The sequence below is a fragment of the Bufo gargarizans genome, chromosome 7, assembly GCF_014858855.1.
Source record: "Bufo gargarizans isolate SCDJY-AF-19 chromosome 7, ASM1485885v1, whole genome shotgun sequence".
NCBI classification, from domain to species: domain Eukaryota; kingdom Metazoa; phylum Chordata; class Amphibia; order Anura; family Bufonidae; genus Bufo; species Bufo gargarizans.
In genome coordinates, this window is record NC_058086.1 from 61298221 (window position 1) to 61309419 (window position 11199).

The following is an 11199-nucleotide window of genomic DNA, read 5'->3' on the forward strand; positions in this document are numbered from 1 at the left end:
AGTGGGAAGTCTGTGGAAAGGAAAAAGTGTGGCAGAAAACACTGCACAACGAGAAGAGGTGACCGGACCCTGAGGAAGATTGTGGAGAAGGACCGATTCCAGACCTTGGGGGACCTGCGGAAGCAGTGGATTGAGTCTGGAGTAGAAACATCCAGAGCCACCGTGTACAGGCGTGTGCAGGAAATGGGCTACAGGTGCCACATTCCCCAGGTCAAGCCACTTTTGAACAAGAAACAGCGGCAGAAGCGCCTGACCTGGGCTACAGAGAAGCAGCACTGGACTGTTGCTCAGTGGTCCAAAGTACTTTTTTCGGATGAAAGCAAATTTTGCATGTCATTCGGAAATCAAGGTGCCAGAGTCTGGAGGAAGACTGGGGAGAGGGAAATGCCAAAATGCCTGAAGTCCAGTGTCAAGTACCCACAGTCAGTGATGGTCTGGGGTGCCATGTCAGCTGCTGGTGTTGGTCCACTGTGTTTTATCAAGGGCAGGGTCAATGCAGCTAGCTATCAGGAGATTTTGGAGCACTTCATGCTTCCTTCTGCTGAAAAGCTTTATGGAGATGAAGATTTCATTTTTCAGCACGACCTGGCACCTGCTCACAGCGCCAAAACCACTGGTAAATGGTTTACTGACCATGGTATTACTGTGCTCAATTGGCCTGCCAACTCTCCTGACCTGAACCCCATAGAGAATCTGTGGGATATTGGGAAGAGAAAGTTGAGAGACGCAAGACCCAACACTCTGGATGAGCTTAAGGCCGCTATCGAAGCATCCTGGGCCTCCATAACACCTCAGCAGTGCCACAGGCTGATTGCCTCCATGCCACGCCGCATTGAAGCATCCTGGGCCTCCATAACACCTCAGCAGTGCCACAGGCTGATTGCCTCCATGCCACGCCGCATTGAAGCAGTCATTTCTGCAAAAGGATTCCCGACCAAGTATTGAGTGCATAACTGAACATAATTATTTGAAGGTTGACTTTTTTTGTATTAAAAACACTTTTCTTTTATTGGTCGGATGAAATATGCTAATTTTTTTAGATAGGAAATTTGGGTTTTCATGAGCTGTATGCCAAAATCATCAATATTAAAACAATAAAAGGCTTGAACTACTTCAGTTGATGTGTAATGAATCTAAAATATATGAAAGTCTAATGTTTATCAGTACATTACAGAAAATAATGAACTTTATCACAATATGCTAATTTTTTTTTAGAAGGACCTGTTTTTTTGTTTTTTTTTCATCAGTAACCTCCCTTCTTGCTTGTGGGCCAATGAGAAGGCTGCAATGTCTGTCTGAGCTTAGCAACATCCCTAGCAACCAATAGGAAAGTTGCCTACCCCTTACTATATAAGAACCTCCCCAGCAGTCCTTGTATGCAGTATTTTAAAGTTCTGAGAGACAGCAGTGACATTGCTGTGCTCTGTGCTTTCCACACTACACAGATAGTTAGATAGCTTATATACTGTGGATATAAAAAGTCTACACATCTCTGTTGAAATGTCAGGTTTCTGTGCTGTAAAAAAAAATGAGACAAAGATAAATAATTTCAGAATGTTTTCCAGCTTTAATGTGACCTATAAACTTTACAACTCAACAGAAAAACAAACTGAAATCTTTTAGGTAGAGGGAAGAAAAAATATAAACATAAAATAATATGGTTGCATAAGTGTGCACACCCTTAAACTAATACTTTGTTAAAGCACCTTATGATTTTATTACAGCACTCAGTCTTTTGGGTATGAGTCTATCAGCATGGCACATTTTGACTTGGCAAGATTTGCCCACTCTTCTTTGCAAAAACACTCCAAATCTGTCAGATTGCAAGGGCATCTCCTGGGCACAGCCCTCTTCAGGTCACCCCACAGATTTTGAATCAGAATCAGGTCTGGGCTCTGGCTGGGCCATTCCAAAACTTTAATCTTCTTCTGGTGAAGCCATTCCTTTGTAAATTTGGATGTATGCTTTGGGTCGTTGTCATGTTGAAAGATGAAGTTCCTCTTCATGTTCAGCTTTCTAGCAGAAGCCTGAAGGTTTTGTGCCAATATTGACTGGTATTTGGAACTGTTCATAACTCCCTCTAGCTTAACTAAGGCCTCAGTTCCAGCTGAAGAAAAACAGCCCCTTGGCATGATGCTGCCACCACCATGCTTCACTGTGGGTATGGTGTTCTCTTGCTGATGTGCAGTGTTGTTTTTGGCACCAAACATATATCTTTTGGAATTATGGCCAAAAAGTTCAACCTTGGTTTCATCAGACCATAACACCTTTTCCCGCATGCTTTTGGGAGACTTCAGATGTGTTTTTGCAAAATGTAGCCTGGCTTGGATGTTTTTCTTCAAAAGAAAAGGCTTTTGTCTTGCCACTCTCCCCCATAGCCCAGACATATGAAGAAAGCGTGAGATTGTTGTCACATGTACCTGCAGCGTCCCACTACGTGTGTGTGTGTGGGCACTGCTTAAAAGCACTTGTTTATATATTAAGAGCACTAGGTTGTCATGTATAACTTTGCATTTGTATATCTGCAAAATACCTGTTAACAGGCCTATTAGGTGCAATTTATACATCCCACCACTAGATGGGGATAGAGCTTGAGTCTTATATATACCTAGGTTAGGCCTAGTTAGTCAGTTGAGACCAGGAGGGAGTAGAGAGGAGTTGAAACCGGGATGTAGTTCAGAAGTTAGCAGATCTGAGGTTGTCAGATCAAGTTAGTGGGAGGAAAGATAGAGTGAAGACTTCGCAACACAGATTAGTGAGTGGAGCCAACTTCGCTAGAAGGTGTTTACTCAGATGTTAGGCGCAGAAGAGCGTTTTCCTTCTGTAGCTGGACTATAGGCTTGCATCCCTGACCAGTAGGAGAAGAGTTTGCCTCCCTGGAAAACAAACAAGCATTCCTAGGAATTCATTGGTGATAAGAGCCATTATTTAGGGCCACAGACACCTTTGCATAGTGGAGGACTTATAGCTTCTGGCAGCCACACCAACCTTCTGAGGGACAGTTGAGTTTTCCTGTCTACAAATATTTTGCTTGTAGGGAAAGCCAAGGAATAGGATCCAAAGCATCTAAAGGAACCAGGTACACCTAACCCACTGCTCCAAAACCCACCAAAAACCTGACAAGCCTTAAACAGTGGATTTGCAGAATTGTCTCTATCATCTAAAGACTGCATAATTGTATTACTGCAACTGAAAGACCTCTAAAGTAAAAGTTGTGAGTTGCATCTTACCACTGTCTACCTCATTATTACTACCTATGGTTGTACCACCATTAACGGTACTGGCGTCACGACAAAAACCATCATAGGACTCAGCCGCAACAAGCCCCCTAAGCACCCTTAACATCAAAGGCACCTCAACCACCATCTTGGCTGATTATTCCTACCACAGAGTGTGCCCCGGAGGATTTCGTGCTGTCCACCTCAACACTGTGCTGCCAGCCCAGGGAGGCTTTCTGCTAACCGTGAGTAAACTGATGAACTGTGTGTTATAGCATTTGACCCCTCATCGGTCCACCGTGCACCTCACGTGTTCACACAGCCAGTATTTGCCAGATATTCCTGCAGCTCCTTTAACCCCTTCACACAACATCACGTACATGTACGTGGGGGAATGTGGTGCCTCACCGCATCCCCACGTGCATGTACGTGATCGGCTTTCTCTGTCAGCGCAGGGACCGAAGCCCTGTTGGTTCGGTGAAGCCGGCGTGCTGGGGTTGCTAGGCAACCAGAGAAGCCGGTGGGTACTGCATTGGAGATCTGACCCGCCCGCGATCGCTGTGATTGGTCCCTCTGCAGTATTGGACCAATCACAGCGCATCGGGGCAGGTAAGGGGGGTTAGGGAGGGCCTATGTGCTTCTCCTTCTCTGATCGTCCCAATTCCTGTCAGGGAAGTGATCAGAGAAGGAGAGAGTGTGAAAAGCTGCTGTACCTTCCTGACCTATGACTAGTATACTCGTCATGGAGCACTGCTACTTAGCGCTCTAGGACGAGTATACATGGCATTCAACAGCGCTGAGATCCCGGCTGTTACAATGCCGAGGGGGGTCCTGTATGCAAAAAAGTGCCAAAAAAGCTATTTCTTGTTACCTTGCCGCACAAAAAGTGTAATATAGAGCAACCAAAAATCGTATGTACCCTAAACTAGTACCAACAAAACTGCCACCCTATCCCGTAGTTTATAAAATGGGGTCACTTTTTTGGAGTTTCTACTCTAGGGGTGCATCAGGGGGGCTTCAAATAGGACATAATGTCAAAAAATTCAGTCCAGCAAAATCTGCCTTCCAAAAACCGTATGGCATTCCTTTCCTTCTGCGCCCTGCCGTGTGCCCGTACAGCAGTTTACGACCACATATGGGGTGTTTCTGTAAACTACAGAATCAGGGCCATAAATAATGAGTTTTGTTTGGCTGTTAACCCTTGCATTGTAACTGGAAAAAAAATCTTAAAATGGAAAATCTGCCAAAAAAGAGAAATTTTGAAATTGTATCTTTATTTTCCATTAAATCTTGTGCAACACCTAAAGGGTTAACAAAGTTTGTAAAAGTTTTGAATACTTTGAGGGGTGTACTTTCTTAGATGGGGTCACTTTTAGGGAGTTTCTGCTCTAGCGGTGCATCAGGGGGGCTTCAAATGGGACATGGTGTAAATAAACCAGTCCAGCAAAATCTGCCTTCCAAAAACCAAACGGCGCACCTTTCACTCTACGCCCCGCTGTGTGGCCGTACAGTAGTTTACGGCCACATATGGGGTTTTCTGTAAACGGCAGAGTCAGGGCAATAAAGATAGTCTTGTTTGGCTGTTAACCCTTGCTTTGTTAGTGGAAAAAAATGGTTAAAATGGAAAATTAGGCAAAAAATTAAATTCGCAAATTTCATCCCCATTTGCCAATAACTCTTGTGCAACACCTAAAGGGTTAACGAAGTTTGTAAAATCAGTTTTTAATACCTTGAGGGGTGTAGTTTATAGAATGGGGTCATTTTTGGGTGGTTTCTATTATGTAAGCCTCGCAAAGTGACTTCAGACCTGTAGTGGTCCCTAAAAATTGGATTTCTGAAAAATTTCAAGATTTGCTTCTAAACTTGCCTGGTAACATCCCCAAAAAATAAAATATCATTCCCAAAAAAATTCAAACATTAAGTAGACATATGGGGAATGTAAAGTCATAACAATTTGTGGGGGTATTACTATGTATTACAGAAGTAGAGAAACTGAAACTTTGAAATTTGCAAATTTTTCCAAAATTTGGGTAAATTTGGTATTTTTTTTTATGCAAAAAAATGTTTGGGGGGACTTATTACCTTGAATCAGCTTTGCTGTTCTATACTGTAATCCGTCCAGTAGTTTTGCTGAAAAACGACTTTTATAATTATGCTAATTAATCCTGAAGGTGCCCAGAGAGGCGTTATGTTCCACTTTGTGTGCCCAGTAACGCCCCCCTGCAGTGCCCAAAACGCCATCCTCCTGAATCCCTAACCGCCCACAGCGTCTCATCCCTCTCCTCCCCCTCCCTGACGGCCGAGCGAATTCTCGCGCAGACGCAGTACCCACTGAGGGCTGCGCCAGTGCGATTTGCTGGAGACTGAGGGAAGAGCGAGCATCGGACGTCACTGGGCTCGGCGCATGCATTTTTCATGTATTCTCCCATTAGATGGGAGTCCTGGAGGTGTAACCAGACATTTATGGTGTATACTGTATGTACAATATGCAATAAATACAGTATATCAGTTGGTAATACCCCTTTAACTTTTATTTTCAGCCCATCAGTCTGACAATGTGGCCCCCAACCAGAAAAGGTTGTGCACCCCTGGCTTACAGCTTATGAAACCCCAAAGTTACAATTTTGAGGTCCCCTTTGCTCAGGGTGTATGGAATAATTAGCTGACTAGAGTGTGACACTTTGAGCCTAGAATAATGAACCTTTTCACAATATTCTAATTTTAAGCTGCATTAATGCATTTCCTTTTAATTTGCATTACTGAAATAAGTGGACTTTTGCAAGATAGTCGAATTTTTCGAGTTTCACCTATACATGCAGACCTGTTAAAATGTAAGGTTTCACGTATTGCGCCAAAATATTTGCATCATTAGTGCTGATTAGCGCAATCGCGAATATATTGGAGCACTCGAGCTGCATATAAAGCTATTGGAACGTTCTGCCATGCCAACCATTTTCTCCAGTCTCAGTAACTGGAAAATGTAGCAAAAGTGACCCACACCTGTATATCGCGCGCATTACGTGAAAATTACATTGCAGATTTTTTCGCACTCTAGAAAATAATCTCGAATTCGCTAATATTTGACGAATATTCGCCCCAAATATCCACCCAAATATTCATGAAATATTGCGAATTTGACTGTAGCCCCTGCCTCTCATAACTAATGAATTTACAGGAACTGTCCAGGCTAGTGTTACCCCAACACAGGGGTTCATTAATAGAATATCTGAATGCTTGTACTGGAAGAAACAATATTCAAATTTGTCATATATTTGCGAATTCGAGATCATTTTCTTGATCGCGAAAAATTTATGTAATATTCACGTAATGCGCGCAAAATACAGGTATGGGTCCATATAGCTAAATTTTTCAAGCTGCTAGAAGTTTCCTGAGACTATGCCCACCTGGCCCTCAATAAGAGTGCTGTGCCATTAGCAAGAGCTGAAGGACATGTAATGACATCATCATCATGCGATCAGTGCAGGATGGGCGGAGTTTAACAGTGGAGAGCAATATTCAGTCACTATTTAGCTGTATTACTAGTAGGCATGGTGTGGCATTACATGGATTGGGGGCCACTCAGGTGATAGATGCTGAACCCCTAGCTATGCCCCTGAGTCAGGCCCCTGATTATGACACACTCAGACTCTGTGGCCGATGACTTCACAAATAGTGTTTCTATGGAAACATGAAGCGTTATCGTGCCAGGATTCTAATGATGACATCACAAAAAGTGTGACCATGCCAGGATTCTAATGATGACATCACAAGCAGCGTCTCAGCATGACAGCGGCCATCTTGAATGTAATGGGCTAACACTTGAGGAACATACTGTTAAGGGAAATATATTACTAGTGGATGGAGTATTACCTGCGGAGGATTTTTTATTTTGAGACTTGTACTAGTTTTCTGGCATACTAAAAGTCACAAACTTTGGTACACACGGCTTTTATGCAAAAATGTGTGACTAAATAGTACAGTTTTGAAAATTGGTAACTCACCCCTTCAGGCTCCAGCTCTACCCATAGAAAATAAGGGCTGAGTATAATTTGTGAAATTTGATAAGGCCCCATGGACACAACCGTAGTTCGGGTCCGCATCCGAGACGCAGTTTTTGCGGCTTGGGTGCGGTCCCATTCACTTCAATGGGGCCACAAAAGATGCGGACAGCACTCCATGTGCTGTCCGCATCCTTTGCTCCGTTCCATGGCCCCGCAAAAATATATAGCATGTCCTATTCTTGTCCGCCTGTTCCGTTCTGCAAATTGCGGAAGGCACACGGGCAGATTCCTTTTTTTGCGGACAGCAGAAAACGTAACGGTCAGGTGCATGTAGCCTAAGAGAAATAAAACACCTTTTTTTTTTTTCTTTAAAAAAAACAACTGTTTATTATAAAACATTTTGGCTTTTCAGTGCATTTTTTTGCGGCTCTGGCTCTTTAAGGAGGCGGTGGCTCCATCTTCAGGATTGGCTGGATTCAGGTCCGCTAACTTGTAGAGAGGAGGTCGCACTTCTGGCAGAATTTCAGGGGCGGTTCCGGTTTCTCATGTTGTTTTGTAGTCGGATCCTAGAAGAGCAAATATCCACATAAGAAAAACTGTTTACAAATACACAAGGAGAAGATGGAGGGAAGCGGCCAAACTTACCGGACCTGGTGGTGCACCGCTCATCTTCAAGGGAATTTCAGAGGGTTTGGATGGTAAAAACCGTCCATATAGATGGTAAATGGGCCCCAAGGGATAGATGGTAAATGGGCCCCAAGGGATAGATGGTAAATAGGCCCCAAGGGATAGATGGTAAATGGGCCCCAAGGGATAGATGGTAAGTGAGCCCAGGCCGCAGATGGTAAATGGCCCCAAGCCGCAGATGGTAAATGGCCCCAAGCGGCAGATGTTAAATGGGAACCAAGCAGCAGATGGTATTTGGCTGAGGGGCAGATGTTATTAAAGGGGCCGAGGGGCAGATGTTATTAAAGGGGCCTAGCGGCAGATCTTATAGCCGGCGGCAGATGATGCACGTTGGCCGCTTTCTCTTCCGGGGGATTGAGGCCCTGATGGTGGTGGTGGCCCCCTGAAGGTCTTTCATCTCTATATCGTCGGGATATTGGCGAGGGCCAATATCCATCTTCTCATCCTCGTGGACAGACTTCATGTCTTCATCATCTGGATACTGCCTTGGGCCGATATCCATGCTCTCTACAGCGTTCACCACAGGTACAGTCGACCTCCTCCTCTTCCTAGACTTCCCCATGGTGACAGCCAGCTAGAGGAACTGACACTGATGTCAGGGCGCGACCCTGATTTATAGGATTAGACCACACCCCCTGATTATGTCATATGTAAATGAGGCATGCCACCATTATGACATCACAATTAAAATAGTTACGTCATAGCAACGGGGGGGAGACAAGCATGACAGTGGCATTCTAATGATGACATCACAAGAAGTGTCTTAGCATGATAGCGGCCATTTTGAATGTAATGGGCTCACACTTGGCCCCTAGGACAATTTTTGTAATATCACAGCATCTACATACATGTTCTTGTCTGTAATTTTCTTCATGTCTGTTCATTCTCTTCCTATAGATTTTGGGGTGAGTGGTGGGAATTATGGGGCAGATTTATGAAACCATCTAAAAGTAGAACTTTGCTTCCTGTAGCAGCCAATCACAGAGCAGCTTTCATTTTGCATTCTGCTCTGTGATTGGTCGCTATGGGCAACAAGGACAGTTTTCCTTTTTGCCCATTTCACCACATCTGCCCCATTGTCATCTAAACCCCTCAACCTCTCCGTTTTCTTTTCTAAAATTGCTTTGGAAAAATGAAAGCAGGTCTGCGATTGGTTGCCACGGGCAACAAGGACAGTTTTGCTATCACTCTGACCTAATGTGTGAGATGATGGGAGTAATCTATTATGTATGAGATAGAGATGATGAGAGTGATAAATTGCATATCAGATTATGGGTGTGATACCTTCTGTATGAGATGATTGGAGTGCCTGCAGATATTTATCTATAATGTAACATTTTTGCAATATAAAGACATTTTAAAGATATTTCTGATACTTTACACTGGATTGTTGTATAATACACAGAACTATACATGAGGTGCACTACAATATACAGGACTCTACACTGGATGCAGTATTATATACAAGAGGGGCAGTGTAATATACAGGACTATACATGGGGCAGTGTAATATACAGGACTATACAGGATGTGCAGTGTAATATACAGGACTATACAGGGGTGCAGTGTAATATACAGGACTATACAGGAGGTGCAGTACAATTTACAGAACTATACATGGGGTGCAGTACAATATACAGGACTATACATGGGGTGCAGTGTAATATACAGGACTATACATGGGGGCCAGTGTAATATATAGGACTATACATGGGGTGCAGTATAATATACAGGACTATCCATGGGGTGCAGTGTAATATACAGGACTATACAGGGGTGCAGTGTAATATACAGGACTATACATGGGGTGCAGTATAATATACAGGACAATACATGGGGTGCAGTGTAATATACAGGACTATACAGGGGGTGTAGTGTAATAGACAGGACTATACATGAGGTGCACTACAATATACAGGACTCTACACTGGATGCAGTATTATATACAAGAGGGGCAGTGTAATATACAGGACTATACATGAGGTGCAGTGTAATATACAGGACTATACAGGAGGTGCAGTGTAATATACAGGACTATACAGGAGGTGCAGTACAATATACAGGACTATACATGGGGTGCAGTACAATATACAGGACTATACATGGGGTGCAGTGTAATATACAGGACTATACATGGGGGCCAGTGTAATATATAGGACTATACATGGGGTGCAGTGTAATATACAGGACTATACATGGGGTGCAGTACAATATACAGGACTATACATGGGGTGCAGTACAATATACAGGACTATACATGGGGTGCAGTGTAATATACAGGACTATACATGGGGTGCAGTGTAATATACAGGACTATACATGGGGTGCAGTATAATATACAGGACTATCCATGGGGTGCAGTGTAATATACAGGACTATACATGGGGTGCAGTGTAATATACAGGACTATACATGGGGTGCAGTATAATATACAGGACAATACATGGGGTGCAGTGTAATATACTGGACTATACAGGGGGTGTAGTGTAATAGACAGGACTATACAGGGGGTGTAGTGTAATAGACAGGACTATACATGGGGTGCAGTACAATATACAGGACTATACATGGGGTGCAGTACAATATACAGGACTATACATGGGGTGCAGTGTAATATACAGGACTATACATGGGGTGCAGTGTAATATACAGGACTATACATGAGGTGCAGTATAATATACAGGACTATACATGGGGTGCAGTACAATATACAGGACTATACATGGGGTGCAGTACAATATACAGGACTATACAGGGGTGCAGTGTAATATACAGGACTATACATGGGGTGCAGTGTAATATACAGGACTATACATGGGGTGCAGTGTAATATACAGGACTATACATGGGGGCAGTGTAATATACAGGACTATACAGGGGTGCAGTGTAATATACAGGACTATACATGGGGTGCAGTGTAATATACAGGACTATACATGGGGTGCAGTGTAATATACAGGACTATACATGGGGGCAGTGTAATATATAGGACTATACATGGTGTGCAGTACAATATACAGGACTATACATGGGGTGCAGTGTAATATACAGGACTATACATGGGGGCAGTGTAATATACAGGACTATACAGGGGTGCAGTATAATATACAGGACTATACATGGGGTGCAGTGTAATATACAGGACTATACATGGGGTGCAGTGTAATATACAGGACTATAAATGGGGGCAGTGTAATATATAGGACTATACAGGGGTGCAGTACAATATACAGGACTATACATGGGGTGCAGTGTAATATACAGGACTATAAATGGGGGCAGTGTAATATATA